Here is a 17,383-nt window from a genome sequence, read left to right as displayed (position 1 = left end):
TAGAAAGATGAGTATTATTAGAAAAATGGTTTTTAAATTATTTGTTAATTAAAACGTTTTAGTGTAAAGTGAAATATGAACTTGAGACCTTTAAAACAGAGAAAACTATGAGGGTGTGCCTTTGACATACCGATTACAATATTAAAATGTTACATGCAAATTTATTAAAATACTTAATTCCATCTCCCACACCCTCTCTGTATCACAATTAATGTAAATTTTTAATAATATTAATCAACTTGGCAATGATGATCATGTGGATGATGATGATGTTATAGATACAAATTTCCATTCATTAATTTATAGTATTTATTCATATTTTTGTACATTTAAATGCGTATCTGTAGAATTGTTTACTCTTAACGGTACAATTCAATTGACTGTTGATCAAAATTAATAATGACCTACATCGGCTACAGCAGTGTGTGTAAAAATTTAAATTAATTTTTTTATATAGTATATAAATATTACAAAATAGCTATTTATTATTCACAGAAAAAAATTTATTAAAAAATTTATACTAAAAATCCCCCTTTGTAGATTTTCTTTATACTAGATATGTAAATTACATTTGAAATTTATTAATTTTACTAGTATTTAGATGAACTTGTAAAACTACTTCTCAAGAACAGTTAAATAAAACTTCTAGAATCGAGATATGTAGATGTTTGTATGCATAATGTTTGTTATTGTTAACGTTTAATTTTTTTACTTTAACCTCAAATCAAAATTTGATTTTGTAAATTTTTAATTTAAATTAAATTTACATTATTAAATTTATGTAAAATAAAGTCTAATGACCAAAAAAATAATTAAAGACAAATTTTATGTAAAAGCAGAGAAAATTTCAAAACTTCTGAAACTTAACCATGAGAAAAATTTAAAAAAGCTTTCTTTAAATTTTACCAAAATTTGCTTTATATCTTTTAAACTGTTTTAAATATAAGCCATTTATAGTAGAATATACTGCGGTCCCATAATCTCACCTACAGTCTAGCATATTATCTGATCTATTCTCCTGTTTGTAGTCTATACTAAAGCCTAGTCTATAATCTTGACTAGATTGTAATCTATCAGATATGTAAGATAAATGTATCAGATATGTAAGAGTACTAGGATTGTCTGAACATGCAAATAGTCTACTTTATAGTATGGATCAGTTTTATAGGCTAAAGTGTAGTCCTGTTTGTAGTTTGGTATAGTATAAACTATAGTTTAATCGATTTATATAGTCCGGACTATAGTCTAACTTGTAATATGCACTATAGTCTAGTTTATAGTCTGGACTATAAAATAATATATAGACTGGTCTGGTATAGAGTAGTCTATAATCTGACTATAGTGCAGTATATTATTGTCTGATCTATATTCTGAACTATTGTGTAGTCTAAGTCTGACTATAGTGAAGTCTGAAGTCTGACAATATTATAGTCTATAGTTTGACCGCAGTGTAGTTGATAGTCTGACTATAGTCTAACTATAGTGCAGTTTATAGTCTATATTATAGTCTATAGTCTGACTATATTATAGTCTATTGTCAAACTGTAATGTAGTCTATAGCTTGTCTATATTATAGTCAATAATCTGACTATAGTGTAGTGCATAGTCTGATTATAGTGTGGTCTATAGTCTGACTATAGTGTAGGCTATAGTCTGAATCCTGACTATATTATAGTCAATAGTCTGCCTATAGTGTAGTCTATAGTCTGACTATAGCGTAGTCTGTAGTTTGACGATAGTGTAGTCTAAAGTCTGTCTATATTATAGTCTATAGTCTGACTATAGTGCAGTCAATAGTCAATAGTCTAGTCCATAGTCTAGTATATAGTCTAAACTATAGTCTAGTTTATAGTCTGTCCAGTCTATAGTCTGACTATAGTGTAGTATATAGTCTGACTATAGTATAGTCTACTGTAGTGCCGTCTATAGTCTTACTATAGTGAAGTCTATAATCTGACTACAGTGTAGTCTATAGCCTGACTATTTTATAGTCAATAGTCTGCCTAAAGTGTAGTCTGTAGTCTGACAATAGTGTAGTCTAAAGTCTGTCTATATTATAGTCTATAGTCGGACTATTGTGTAGTCAATAGTACTGACTCTAGTCTAGTTCATAGTCTGTGCTACAATCTAGTTTATAGTCTAGCCTCTAGTCTGGTGCATAGTCTGGTCTAGAGTCTAGTCTATAGTCTGAACTATACATTCTGGATTATAGTGTGAACAATGACCTCATCTTTTGGTCGTATCTTTATTAAGTAGCTGGAAAAAGGTACTTAAACTTAATAAACCTTAGAATTTTACCCAGCACTATAACTTCTCTTAGACACTTAAATAAGTATGTTTACAGTGTACAAAGTATATAATTATATAATGTCTTATTCTTTATATTTATATAAATAATAATTATTTATTACTACTACACAGTTAGCTGCCATTTATGTACAAATTCAACACATATGTTGGCCACACAAAATATTTTTATTTTTCTTTACACTTTGAGTAGAGGATGATGTACTTGAACACACACCCGATTTTTGTACTTTTTCTGTACAAAAAAAAAAAAAGAATTCTATTCAAAAGAAATTTCAAATTCAAGGGCAGCAACACAAACAACAAGAATAATAATAAATAAGAGAAGAACTTGTTAAACAAAAAAAGTTCAGTAGCACAAAGCATTAAGGCAACAGTATGGGGCAAAAGAAGAGAAACAATTAAAATGTTTTAAGAAAGTAAAGTTGATGTTTTATATAAAGAAAAGAACTAAGCTATGAATGAAATATTTAAAACTTCTCCTATGACTTTTGTTTTGCTCTTTACTGTATACAAATTTGATGTGTGAACTTAAATAAAATTTAAAGTTTTGTTTTATTGTTTTTAATTTTGATTTTATAAAGCATGTTTTGGTATAAAATTAACCAAAAATGGGGGAAAAAAGCTAAACCCTTTATATAGACATGAAACTTTTTGAAACTCATACATGTTCTGACATTTAACTAGCAGGGTTTTGAAAACAATAAAACATTTGACAACAAAGAATCAGCCCTAAATTTGTAAAGGTGGTCTGTTAGTTTTTTTTTTTTAAATTAAAGTTTAGATTTTTTATAAAACCGGTTTGAGAATTTATTTAAACAAAACTATGTAGTCAAATAAGGCAGACAACATTGTAAGTTAAGTAATGGAAAATTTATAATTTTTTTATTTAAATTTTTTTCATTATTTCAAAAAAGTTTTATTATAAAAAAAAGATCTATATGTGGGCTTATGTACTTTTTGGTTTTTGATAAAAAACAATAAATTTAAAAAACAAATATTTAAACCAAAAAAGGTGTGTTAATAAAGTAGCCTAACTGACGGTTTGTACGTCCGTCCGTCCTTCTATTTGTCCGTCTGTCATTCCGTCTGTCTTTCCGTAATTTTTTCATTAATAAAACATTTTAATTTTATTCTAATTGTTTATAAAGTATTTTATTCTACATATTCTATTAGACATATAAGGTTTCTCTATACAAGTATTTAAATATTTATCTTTTAACAAAATCATTGTCGTTTTTTGCTTGTTTTACTGTATTAGAATTTGAGCCGGGAACAAGTGTGAGTTGTTACCCCGCAACATGTGACCGGCATTATAAAAACGATTTTGAAAAATTAAATAAAAACACTAAAAACAACAACAAATAATATTGAATAAAATTTGTTCATATCATTTAGAATGTATATTTGCATTAAATTTTATTCATTTAGAAGTCTAGATGTCTTGTTAGGGAGTTGTGCAAGTAATTAATTAATAATCAACAAGAACATTATAAATTGTTTATATGCTAAGTATCGATAATTATGATTAAATTCGATAAGAATTTTTAAATAGAAATTTATGAAAACAGCTTAAACAAGTTAAATAGCACTATCAATTGAAACTCCTATAGAGAAAACCTTGACATTGACAACCCTCCCTATCTGCGCAATAAATATTTTCAAACATTTTTTTTGTTCTTAACTTTTTTTCGCCTTTCAGTCTATAATCCTGTCAGAATATTTAATTTAAAGTAACTTGTCAATCATAAAGCCTTCCACCTAACACCACCCCTCCAGTTTAAGCCACATCACTGGTTTAAATCAGTTTAATCAGCTTATTTCTTTTCAGCAATTAGAAACAAATTCTTTAAATAATTTCTTAAACAAATTCAAATAGCGGAGTCTCACATAAATAAATTTCAGAAAAAAAAAACTTCTTGCTATACATATAGCATTTTAAATAAATAAAAAATTTATAAGAAAAAAAAAAAAAAACACTTAACAATGTGAAACGTTTACGTTTAATGGATGATAATTTAAGAAATAAATAATATAATGCCAAAAAAATTTCCAGCGACAATATTGCCACCATTTGTTTATAATTTTAAACTTAAAATTATTGAGATATTTTTAGTTTTTTATTTTTGTTTTATCTAGGAAGTGGTAAAGATATAATTTTTTATTATTAAAAAAGTAAATAGAATGGAAAAAATCGAAACATTTATGGGAGTTCATAAATAAATATCAAAAATGACTTTTATTTTATTAAAAATAGAATAGATTTCATATTTTGGACCGGTAAAGTTATTAAAGTCTAGTCTATAGTCTAGTCTATAGTCTATTCTATAGTCAAGTCTATAGTCTAGTCTATAGTCAAGTCTATAGTCTAGTCTATAGTCTAGTCTATAGTATAGTCTATAGTCTAGTCTATAATCTAGTATATAGCGTAGTCTATAGTCTAGTCTAAAGTCTAGTTTATAGTTTAGTCTATAGTCTAGTCTAAAGTCTAGTCTATAGCTAAAGTCTAAACTATAGCCTAAACTATAGTCTAGTCTAGTCCATAGGATAGTCTATAGTCTACTCCATAATCTAGTCTATCGTCTAGTCTATCGTCTAGTCTATAGTGTAGTCTATAGTCTAGTGTAGTCTATAGTGTAGTCTATAGTCTAATCTATAGTCTAGTCTATAGTCTAGTCTATAGTCTAGTCTATAGTCTAGTCTATAGTCTAGTCTATAGTCTAGTCTATAGTCTAGTCTATAGTCTAATCTATAGTCTAGTCTATAGTCCAGTCTATAGTCTAGTCTATAGTCTAGTCTATAGTCTAGTCTATAGTCTAGTCTATAGTCTAGTCTATAGTCTAGTCTATAGTCTAGTCTATAGTCTAGTCTATAGTCTAGTCTATAGTCTAGTCTATAGTCTAGTCTATAGTCTAGTCTATAGTCTAGTCTATAGTCTAGTCTATAGTCTAGTCTATAGTCTAGTCTATAGTCTAGTCTATAGTCTAGTCTATAGTCTAGTCTATAGTCTAGTCTATAGTCTAGTCTATAGTCTAGTCTATAGTCTAGTCTATAGTCTAGTCTATAGTCTAGTCTATAGTCTAGTCTATAGTCCTAGTCTATAGTCTAGTCTAGTACTATAGTCTAGTCTATAGTCTAGTCTATAGTCTAGTCTATAGTCTAGTCTATAGTCTAGTCTATAGTCTAGTCTATAGTCTAGTCTATAGTCTAGTCTATAGTCTAGTCTATAGTCTAGTCTATAGTCTAGTCTATAGTCTAGTCTATAGTCTAGTCTAGTAGTCTAGTAGTCTATAGTCTAGTCTATAGTCTAGTCTATAGTCTAGTCTATGTCTAGTCTATAGTCTAGTCTATAGTCTAGTCTATAGTCTAGTCTATAGGCTAGTCTATAGTCTAGTCTATAGTCTAGTCTATAGTCTAGTCTATAGTCTAGTCTATAGTCTAGTCTATAGTCTAGTCTATAGTCTAGTCTATAGTCTAGTCTATAGTCTAGTCTATAGTCTAGTCTATAGTCTAGTCTATAGTCTAGTCGAGTCTATAGTCTAGTCGAGTCTATAGTCTAGTCTAGTCTTTAGTCTAGTCTATAGTCATGTTCTGTATATAGTCTGGTCTATAATATAGTCTATAGTCGAGTCTGTAGTATAGTCTTTAGTCTAGACTCTAGTCTATATTCCAGTCTATAGCCATGTTTTTACATAAAGTTCAAACAAACTAGTTGTTTACCAAAAATTTTTTCAAATATTTTTTTTTTTACTAAAAGCTTTAAGCTAAAATTTTTAGCTTTTAAAAAACAAGTCCTTTTAGTTGCTTTATATCTAATTGAATAGATATTTTAATAACAAATAGAGATAATCTAAAACACAAGGACAATAGCTGACAATCAATAGAGAGTAATGAAAGAGTGTGTGAATAAAAGGAAAAATAAAAAACGAAAGTAAATAATAACGGTTAATCCGAAAAAAAAGAATACATTGGATAATGAGGCAATTGAAAAAAGAGAAAAAAGGATACTTAACATAAATCCTTAGAAGCACAAACATAAATAAAAGAAATCTACTTTTGAATAAAAAAGTTTCAAATAAAATCAAGCAATTGTTTAACAAGGCGATATAAAGTTTTTAAACAATTAACGAACTGGTTTAAGCGGTTAATGGTTAATTGTACAATAATTTATCAGCTTAAACATTAATAATCGATTTTAATTATTTAACAATTTTTTTTTATTGCACGCAATTTGATTTTTTGTTGACAAATTATTTTAGCGTTTTTTTTTACTTTTTTTAAGATTGTCACTCATGGAACATGTGTTGGCAACGTTTTTGAATAAAAAAATATTTGGAAAAATACTTGTTGTAATTCAAAAGTTAAGAACGCTGTTCTTTTGGCTTTAGTTAAATCATAAAGATACTAGAAAAATAACAACAAAATTAAACAAATAAATTTTGTTTTATATAAATATTTGCTGGTATTACTTTTTTTTGTGATAAACATTTGTACAAAAAAATGTTGGCCTATTTTGAAACAAAATCGAAAAAAATTAAAAAAAAACATTAAAAAGATTATGAATGTGAAGGTCATAAGAGATAGACGACTGACGATGGAATACTTCAGTTGATTCTTTTTCTAGGAGTGTGTTAAGTACGACAACAACAGCAGCAATAATGATCTACAAATAAATTCATTGTCTTTGCAGCAAGTAAAGAACAGTGGTACGAAACACTTAAAAGCGGAAATTGTTAGTTCGGATCTAATTGCAAATATTTTGAGTATTTTTTAACTTATACAGAAGATGTGTAATAAAAAAATCACATATTTTTTGTCTTTTAGTACCACTGTGCACTCTTTGGTTATAAATATTGTGTTTAATTTTTATTTCATTGAGATTAGGTCCAAACCAAAAAAGTAAAAAAAAAAGATTTAAAAACAAAATGTTCTGCGACATTTGTCAAATGGACCTTTGAAACGATGTTTTTTTAAATTTTTAATAAAATAGCAAATTTACAGTAGACACTCGTCATATAATAATTTAAAGATTATAATTCCAATATGAATTATATGAAACTATAATTAAAGATTTTTTAAAATTATTAACAGAATATTTTTCAGGCCCGAGTTCAAGTTCAACTTTTTCAAAATTTTTGTTTAGAACTTTCCAAATATTCTTCACATTCTACACTTTACTGTATTTGATTTCATATTTATAAAATTTTTAATAGTATTTATTAATTTTTATTTTAATAATAATAGTACGTCTGCCAAATTTGCAACTTTTTTTCAAAGAACATTTTTATTTACGTGCGTCCACTTTCAAATTTATTTAGTAACGCGTCCAATTCATTGAGGCATTCGGATACATACATACGTACGTAAAATAGATACAGTGTCATTCACATATAATTTTAATGGACAAATTTTTTTCTGTCTGAGACGCTATAAAATTTGTGTTAAATTATAAAAAGAAAACAAAAATTTTCAGGTGGGTGTTTTTTGACAACCAAATTTCAAAATTTTGCATTCACGCTTTATTACCAAATAATGTTTGTATTTTGTTTATAAGAAAATTCTTATTAAATTTGAGTGGTCGAAAGTAGATTTAATTATTTTCTTATTTATTCTATTTGATATTTTCAAATTTAATTTAAATAATAGGAAATTTTAAACTTTTTAAAACGGAAAACAGATCTAGATTAGAAATACAACAGAACTGGAACAGAACTAGAACAAAACTAGAGCAGAACTAGAACAGAACTGGAACAGAACTAAAACAGAACTAGAACTGGAACAGAACTAGAACAGAACTAGAACAGAACTAGAACAGAACTAGAAGAAAACTAGAACAGAAGTAGAACAGAACTAGAACAGAACTAGAACGGAACTAGAACAGAACTAGAACAGAATTAGAACAGAACTAGAACAGAACTATAACAGAACTAGAACAGAACTAGAACAGAACTAGAACAGAACTAGAACAGAACTAGAACTAGAACAGAAATAGAACAGAACTAGAACAGAACTAGAACAGAACTAGAACAGAACTAGAACAGAACTAGAACAGAACTAGAACAGAACTAGAACAGAACTAGAACAGAACTAGAATAGAACTATAACAGAACTAGAACAGAACTAGAACAGAACTAGAACAGAACTAGAACAGAACTAGAACAGAACTTGAACAGAACTAGAACAGAACTAGAACAGAACAGAACTAGCTTTCCTGCAGGGTTGTAGTAGTTCGGTTATCGTGGACCGTGGGAATGTCTAGAAATCATTGTTTTTTTTTTTAATTCTCATGTGCAACTTAATATTTTTTTAAACAATTTAATAGTAGACATATTATGTCAATTTTTATAATATCATTATTTTGATTAATAACAAATTAATTCTTGACAAAAACTAGTTTTGAACATATTGCTAAAATAATATTTGAAAACGTGTATGTAAATTTCCGTTTATTTACAATTTTTTTTTTTAAATAATTATCATTCAATATTTTAACAGGTTGTGCCGCTGCACATTTTTCTAATTTAACCATAAATAACCTTAAAATTAAAAAAATATATATGATTTTAAAACAAATATTTGTTTTTTTTTTATACAAATCAAAAATAAATAAATTGATACTTTAAAACAGAGAGTAATTTGAGGAGAACTTTTCTCTCTGTGAAAAATTCCGAGCCGATCTAGAATTAGTTATTGGATAATTTTTAATCCAGTATAATTAATTTTCAGTTAATTCTGGATTATAAAGTAGATTAGTTTTGAAATGAAAAAAACAGTTTCGTTAGTACCCTATACTACCCCCAAAGAACTGGTTACTAAACGTATCGTCTATTTGTATTCTCTCTCTGCGATCGTTTTGCTTAAACAGCTGACTTATTTAAATTTGCTTGTGATAACATATTGTTTTTTTTTTTTTCTGAGAAACGCAGTTTTCATTTATTATTATTTTTGTTTAAACATATATTTTTAACAAATAACCGTTTTAACAATGTAAACATTATAAGCAGTAATAATACAGAATATTTTAACAAAAGTAAATTGTGACAACAGCCCGGTATTTAAATCATCATCATGATCATTGTAATTATAAATTTTTAACAATTGCGAGACGGCAGTCTTAATTCTATGCAAATAAATAATAAATTGTTTACTATAATTTTGTTAAAAAAAGAGTTTTGTTTATAAAAGTAAATAAATATTGTAAAAAGTATTCAAATGTATTCAACTGCAATAAAAGTGCAACAAAATAAATTTCATAATGCAAAAGAAAAAAAACTTAAATAGCGTGGCACTTTGAATGTCAGACAAAACGACATTGAGTGTGACATTCTGACGTAAAGTGTTTTAATGGTGGGCACTTGAGGAAAGATAAAAGTATTTCTGGTTTTTAAAAGGAAATAATGCAAACTGATCTTGGAAATTGTCTTGCATATGATCCTCATTGAATTAGAACAGAATTAGAACAGAACTAGAACAGAACTAGAACTAGAACAGAACTAGAACTAGAACAGAACTAGAACAGAACTAGAACTAGAACAGAACTAGAACAGAACTAGAACAGAACTAGACGTCAAAAGTAAAAAATTTTCTCACGTTTTAATATTCGAGATGTCGCACGACCAGTATGAAAATAGTTTTAAAATTAAATAGTTTTTTAACTAAGAAACGTATAAAGAAAAGTTTCTATAAAGAAAATAAACATAAATTATAATTTTTTATGAATTTTTCATTAAGCGAACAACGAGCAAGTTCATTCTTTTGTAAGAAAAACACAATTTATTTGTGTCAACTTTTTCGAGATTTTATGAGGCCATAAAAAATAAATCACTAAAAGTTCCAAATTAATCTAACACTACAAAAATATATATTAAATATATAAAATAAAACAAATAAATATAAGTTGTTATTAAGATAAAGGAAAAATTTTGTCGTCGTTAACAGAAATTTTTTTCTAAAAAAAAAATTCGCGAGAATATTTTAGGTGGGTGGTTGTTCTGAGGCAGACAAACTGATTTCCAAAGATTTCTATTAATTAGCATTGAATTTAATGACTTTTTGTTTTTATATTTTGAGAAAAATTTTGAATTGTTTTAAAATACTAATTATAAACTAAGCCAGTTTTTATGTGAGATGATGAGATCAAATAATGATCAAAGGCTTAACAGATATTAAGAGAAAGGTTCAATCTGAAAACTAAGTTAAGTTTTAAACGTACAACTTGTATAGAACCGATTTTCAAATATATAAAAGTTTGAACAGTTATTGTAGAAGCTGTATATTCTGTAAAATTTCTATATTATTTCGTTGGCTATACTTCCCCTTGTTATATCTAAACATACTCTTTTTAAAGAGTAAACTTAGAGTAGTAAACCTAATAACAATTAAAACGCGCCAAGTGTTAATAGCAACTAGTAGCAGCAATTATTATTTTTATACTTTTATTTCGCAAATAAAACGAAGAAAAGCACTTGTTGCTTGAAGAAACCAAAGATGCCAGAGTGTTAAAGAAAAAACGGAAATTTCTAAACCGTTTTATTTTCAGAAACCTTCTTCAAAATTTTAATATATGTAAGTCTAAGGTCTCATGCAAACAAATGCCTGTAGTTCTCAAACGTCTCACATGGCGCTTTCCTTATTAAATTTATGGGATAAATAATGTAAAATTATGAAAGATACTTTTAAAAAGTACTTCTTTACCCAAAATGGTATAAAAAAGGGCGAAAAAAGTGAACAAATTTGGACATAACTTGTAAGGTACTTCTACTCAATAGAGTTTTTGAGTAAATAGTACAAAAAGTAGCTCTTACATTAGAAAAAGGGCAAAAAATTGCAAAAATTTTGCCATAAATGAAAATTCTACTTAATATTGTTTTGCCAAATAATGCAATTTTTTGCATTTTTTTGTGGGTGATCGTTTTAAAAAGTAAATTTTATAATATAATACACATTTTTTTGCCTTTTTGGGATAATATTTGTAAACAATTTTGTGTTTTGCCAAACATGCAAGTGTTTGACTTTTAGAAAGTAAATTTTACAAAAACTTATAGGATTCAAAGAAATTGTGTTTTTAAACAAATATTGCACAATTTTTGCCTTTTTGGGTGATATTTTTAAACAATAACTTTTCCTCCAAAATTGTTATTTAAATGGACAGAAAAAGTTCGACAATATTTTGAGCAAAAGGGCAGAAAAATGCAAACAATTTGCCTTAACTTTTAGGATAATTATATTCAGTTGGGTTTCGCCAAATAATGCAAGTTTTTGCCTTTTAGAAAGTACATTTTTACGATGACTTGTAGAGTACAAAAAAGTATTTGTATATTTTTAGACAATTTCCTTTCCTTTGAAAACAGTATACAAAAGTGCAGACGAAAGTTCAAAATTTGTTTGTATAAATATTGCAACATATTTGAGTTTTTTTTTCCAAAGTACTTTTTCTTAAATAAGATATGAAAAATGTACAAAATATGCAAAAAAATGTTCACATGTTTAGTAAAACTTCTTCCTTAAATAGTATAAAAATGGTGAAAATGCCAAATTTTGTCATAACATACTCAATTTGCCATAACATACTCAATTAAGTTTTTTTTTTATCAAAAATTAAAACAAATTTGCGTTTTTAGGCAATTTTTATACGAAAGTGCATTTTCCTTTGAAAAATGTATAAAAAGGGCGGACAGCTATAGACGTCATTTGCATCTACGAGCTATCGTGCTCAAAGTCTATAGCCAACGTCAACGTGTTAAATAGTGTGAAAATGCAAACATTTTGCCATGACATTCATTTGTGTTTTTGACCAAAAAATGCAAAATTTTTGCCTTTTTAAGGAATTTTTTAAGAAATCGCATTTTCCTTTGAATTTCCTGTGAAAAATTTATAAAAAGGGCGAACGGCTATAGATGTCATTTGCATCTACGAGCGACCGTGTTCGACGTCTATAAGCCGTCATTTATTTCAATTTGTTAAATAGTATAAAAGGGTGCCATGACATTATTTTGCTCAATTGTGTTATCCTTTGTAAAATGTATAAAAAGGGGAGAACAATTGCAAAAATGTTGCCCTATATAGTATAGAATAAGTGTTACTTGTTGCTGTAAGCTTTAGTTTGTAATTTTCGTTGCAATTTTTTTTCAGAAAATGTGTTATCCTCTGAAAAATATATAAAAAGTGAAGAAAAATTGCAAAAATGTTGCCCTATATAGTATAGAATAAGAGTTACTTGCAGCTGTAAGCTTAAGTTAATCATTTTTGTTGCGATGCTTTTATTATTTCGGTGATTTTTTTTAAAGAAAGTTTAAAACTTTTGATCATTCTGCGAAAAATTGTATTTAAAATCACGATCACTTTTATCTGGTAACCCTTTTCCAAAAGAGAGTGTGAGTATTAAAATGAAGCATGTGAATTGATTTTGTTATTGTTTAGACTTGTTTAAAAGGCAGCATGTGCCATAATTTTATTATGTTTTTTTATAAAAACACCCATGCATTTAAAAACTATTGACAATTTTTTTTTGTTGGCAACAAAAATGCAATTTCTTCTTTTTTTTAAATTATATACATTTTGTTTTAATAATTTAGGTTACAATGACCATAGTATACATTTATATATTTGGACGATTTTTCATATTATTTGTCTATCTGTCCGCCTGACTTGTCAGTAAAAAATAAAAAGACAAAAATAAAATCGAATGCGCAAATTGCAAAAGAACATTATAAATAAATAAAGTGCAAGTTCTTTTCATGATCATTATTTACTCTTTTGATATTTTCTTTTTACTTTCATACATAATTTAACTCAAGAGCGAATGTGTTTTTTGTAAGGAAAGAGAGTTTAGTTATGGTGACAATGATCATATTGTGGGGGGGGAAACAAAATTTAGAGCAGAAAACTTTTAGTTTTTTTTTTTTTTGCTTTTCATGTCCATAATATATAAAAAATGACATAAACTTTTGAAAAAAAAAAATTGTAACATTTTTAGCACAATTTGTCACTAGAGCAAAAAATTTTTAAAATTTAGTTTTTTTAATGTTTTTTTAAACAAATATTTTGAAAGACATTTTCTTAGAAAAAACTTTCCTTAAGATAAATGATTGCTGTGTTTACACATCAATTATTTAGTTAGTTTGTTGCAAAAAATTAGAAAAAAATTATTGTTTACACAAAGAATTTTTTTTTAAATTTCGTCTAGAAACTTAAAAAACCACTTAAAAAATGTTTTATGGATTTTCAATGTTGAAATGTTTTTATTATAAAACAAATGTATTATTTAAATATAAATAAATTAAGAAATTTAGCACTTAAAAAAACAACAACAACATACCACTTGTCAAAATAAAGCAAAAAAAAAAGTTCAATTATTTTCTTTCAACCACAAACCGCAATAAAAAAATTTTAAATTTAATAATTTATTAAAAAAATTTTAACAATTTTGTTTTATAATTTTTTAAAAAATTTTCTAAAAGTTGTGCTTTTTCAATATTTTTTTTTTTATTTATATTAATTGTTATTATTTATCATTTAATTTTATTAATTTTGAAAGTTTTTTTCCCTCCAAATAATTTTATACACAATATTTAGTATTTTTTCTAGATAAGGCCACTTTTACAGCCGCCACCATTCGTCACCTAAATAAATTGCAATCATCAAAGTCTTTTATATTAGACAAAACGTTGAAAGGTACTTTTTTTTATTTACAAACAACAAAGAAAGTACTTTTTTTGCTATATTATTACAACTTTATTACCGAGAAGACAACTTTGCGCCTCAGGTTTTCGTTTAGAACTGAACTAAAGTATTTCAACTTAATCGACAACAAACATTTCAAATTCACATACTAAGTGATTATATAGAAAAAAATATACAATTTTTTTTTATTCAAAATCTACTACAAGCGCCCCAAACAACAAACTACCAACAAAATAGCGAAAAAAAAGCGAGCAGAAAATATAAAAAAACAACTTAATCAGCAGCTAGGGGAGGAGGCCTCTTTTGTATTCCAAATAGCAACAAAAAAATTTAAGCTCACCAAACAACAACAAGTTTTTCTACATAATTTACATACAGATTGCAACAACAACACCCATAAAAAATGTCTCATGTGTGATGAGCTTTGAGAATTAGCAATTTATTTTGTTATTATAGATGAGACAAAACAATTAAAGAGTAAAATAAGTGTTACTCTTTGCACCTAAACTTAAGCTTAAGCTTCTCATTTAGTTTATATATTCTCCTATATATTTCTAATTCCCTTATTGTTACAACACGTCATTGTTATTGTAATTTGCAGCTTTTTTTTCATCTGTTCAGATCAAACCACTAAGATTTTATTGTTGTTTTTAAATCATATAGGAGAGCTTTAGTTTTTCTCTTTTTTTTTTTTTTGTTTGGCATCACTGATATCAGTGACTTCGCAGATTTTTCATTGATTTTTTTTATATCGCCTTAAATTATTCAATTCCGCTTTTGTTTAAATACATTTTGGTTGGAGGGTAAACAAATCATGAAGCAGCTTATCTGTTGTACTTATATTGAATATCATCTGTGATCACTTGAATTTTTCAGCACAGTTCTAGTTCAGTTCGAGTTCTGTTCTAGTTCAGTTCTAGAGGGAAATATGAGTGATCACAGATTTTCACTATTTTCTCAAATGAAGCGTTATTTAAGAAACTACAGCCGATTTTAAGTTTCTTATATAAAAATCGATTTTTGGTGGGAAATATGAGTGATCACAGATTTTCACTATTTTCTCAATTGAAGCGTAATTTAAGAAACTACAGCCGTTTTTAGGTTTTTCATATAAAAATCGATTTTTGGTGGGAAATATGAGTGATCACGGATTTTCACTATTTTCTCAATTGAAGCGTTATTTAAGAAACTACAGCCGATTTTAAGTTTCTTATACAAAAATCGATTTTTGGTGGGAAATATGAGTGATCACAGATTTTCATTATTTTCTCAATTGGAGCGTTATTTAAAAACTGCGGCCATTTTTAGGTTTTTCATATAAAAATCGATTTTTGATGGGAAATATGAGTGATCACAGATTTTCACTATTTTCTCAATTGAAACGTTATTTAAGAATTTTAAGTTTCTTATATAAAAATCGATTTTTGGTGGGAAATATCAGTGATCACAGATTTTCACTATTTTCTCAATTGGAGCGTTATTTAAGAAACTACAGCCGATTTTAGGTTTCTCATATAAAAATCGATTTTTGATGGGAAATATTAGTGATCACAGATTTTCACTATTTTCTCAATTGAAACGTTATTTAAGAATTTTAAGTTTCTTATATAAAAATCGATTTTTGGTGGGAAATATCAGTGATCACAGATTTTTACTATTTTCTCAATTGGAGCGTTATTAAAGAAACTACAGCCGATTTTAGGTTTTTCATATAAAAATCGATTTTTGGTGGGAAATATGAAATATTTTCTCAATTGAAGCGTTATTTTAGAAACTACAGCCGTTTTTAGGTTTTTCATATAAAAATCGATTTTTGGTGGGAAATATGAGTGATAACAGATTTTCATTATTTTCTCAATTGGAGCGTTATTTAAAAACTGCAGCCATTTTTAGGTTTTTCATATAAAAATCGATTTTTGATGGGAAATATGAGTGATCACAGATTTTCACTATTTTCTCAATTGAAGCGTTATTTAAGAAACTACAGTCGATTTTAAGTTTCTTATATAAAAATCGATTTTTGGTGGGAAATATCAGTGATCACAGATTTTCACTATTTTCTCAATTGGAGCGTTATTAAAGAAACTACAGCCGATTTTAAGTTTCTCATATAAAAATCGATTTTTGATGGGAAATATTAGTGATCACAGATTTTTACTCTTTTCTCAATTGGAGCGTTATTAAAGAAACTACAGCCGATTTTAGGTTTTTCATATAAAAATCGATTTTTGGTGGGAAATATGAGTGATCACAGATTTTCACTATTTTCTCAATTGGAGCGTTATTTAAGAAACTACAGCCGTTTTTAGGTTTTTCATATAAAAATCGATTTTTGGTGGGAAATATGAGTGATAACAGATTTTCACTATTTTCTCAATTGGAGCATTATTAAAGAAACTACAGCCGATTTTAAGTTTCTAATATAAAAATCGATTTTTGATGGGAAATATTAGTGATCACAAATTTTTACTATTTTCTCAATTGGAGCGTTATTAAAGAAACTGCAGCCGATTTTAGGTTTTTCATATAAAAATCGATTTTTGGTGGGAAATATGAGTGATCACAGATTTTCACTATTTTCTCAATTGGAGCGTTATTTAAGAAACTACAGCCGTTTTTAGGTTTTTCATATAAAAATCGATTTTTGGTGGGAAATATGAGTGATAACAGATTTTCATTATTTTCTCAATTGGAGCGTTATTTAAAAACTGCAGCCATTTTTAGGTTTTTCATATAAAAATCGATTTTTGATGGGAAATATGAGTGATCACAGATTTTCACTATTTTCTCAATTGAAGCGTTATTTAAGAAACTACAGTCGATTTTAAGTTTCTTATATAAAAATCGATTTTTGGTGGGAAATATCAGTGATCACAGATTTTCACTATTTTCTCAATTGGAGCGTTATTAAAGAAACTACAGCCGATTTTAAGTTTCTCATATAAAAATCGATTTTTGATGGGAAATATTAATGATCACAGATTTTTACTCTTTTCTCAATTGGAGCGTTATTAAAGAAACTACAGCCGATTTTAGGTTTTTCATATAAAAATCGATTTTTGGTGGGAAATATGAGTGATCACAGATTTTCACTATTTTCTCAATTGGAGCGTTATTTAAGAAACTACAGCCGTTTTTAGGTTTTTCATATAAAAATCAATTTTTGGTGGGAAATATGAGTGATCACAGATTTTCACTATTTTCTCAATTGGAGCATTATTAAAGAAACTACAGCCGATTTTAAGTTTCTAATATAAAAATCGATTTTTGATGGGAAATATTAGTGATCACAAATTTTTACTATTTTCTCAATTGGAGCGTTATTAAAGAAACTGCAGCCGATTTTAGGTTTTTCATATAAAAATCGATTTTTGGTGGGAAATATGAGTGATCA

The 17,383-nt window shown here is 27.2% G+C and overlaps 1 protein-coding gene across 2 annotated transcripts in view; it reads right to left on the bottom strand.

Moving 5' to 3' along the window:
- LOC119608814 (excitatory amino acid transporter 1) overlaps window positions 1–14,114 on the bottom strand; it is a 29,329-nt gene extending 15,215 nt beyond the window's left edge. The window contains exon 1 of one of the 2 annotated variants that reach the window (XM_037963339.1): window positions 13,929–14,114. The gene's annotated coding sequence lies outside the window, so the exon portion shown is untranslated. The remainder of the gene's footprint in view (window positions 1–13,928) is intronic. The other variant, XM_037963340.1, reaches the window with a different exon arrangement.
- Between the last annotated feature and the right edge of the window lie 3,269 nt (window positions 14,115–17,383).

This window comes from Lucilia sericata, unplaced genomic scaffold (genome assembly GCF_015586225.1).
Source record: "Lucilia sericata isolate MDLA Ls3-8-SP2 unplaced genomic scaffold, ASM1558622v1 Contig000883F_arrow, whole genome shotgun sequence".
NCBI lineage: Eukaryota > Metazoa > Arthropoda > Insecta > Diptera > Calliphoridae > Lucilia > Lucilia sericata.
Note: the sequence above shows the minus strand (reverse complement) of the source record. Positions and strands in the feature narration are given on the sequence as shown.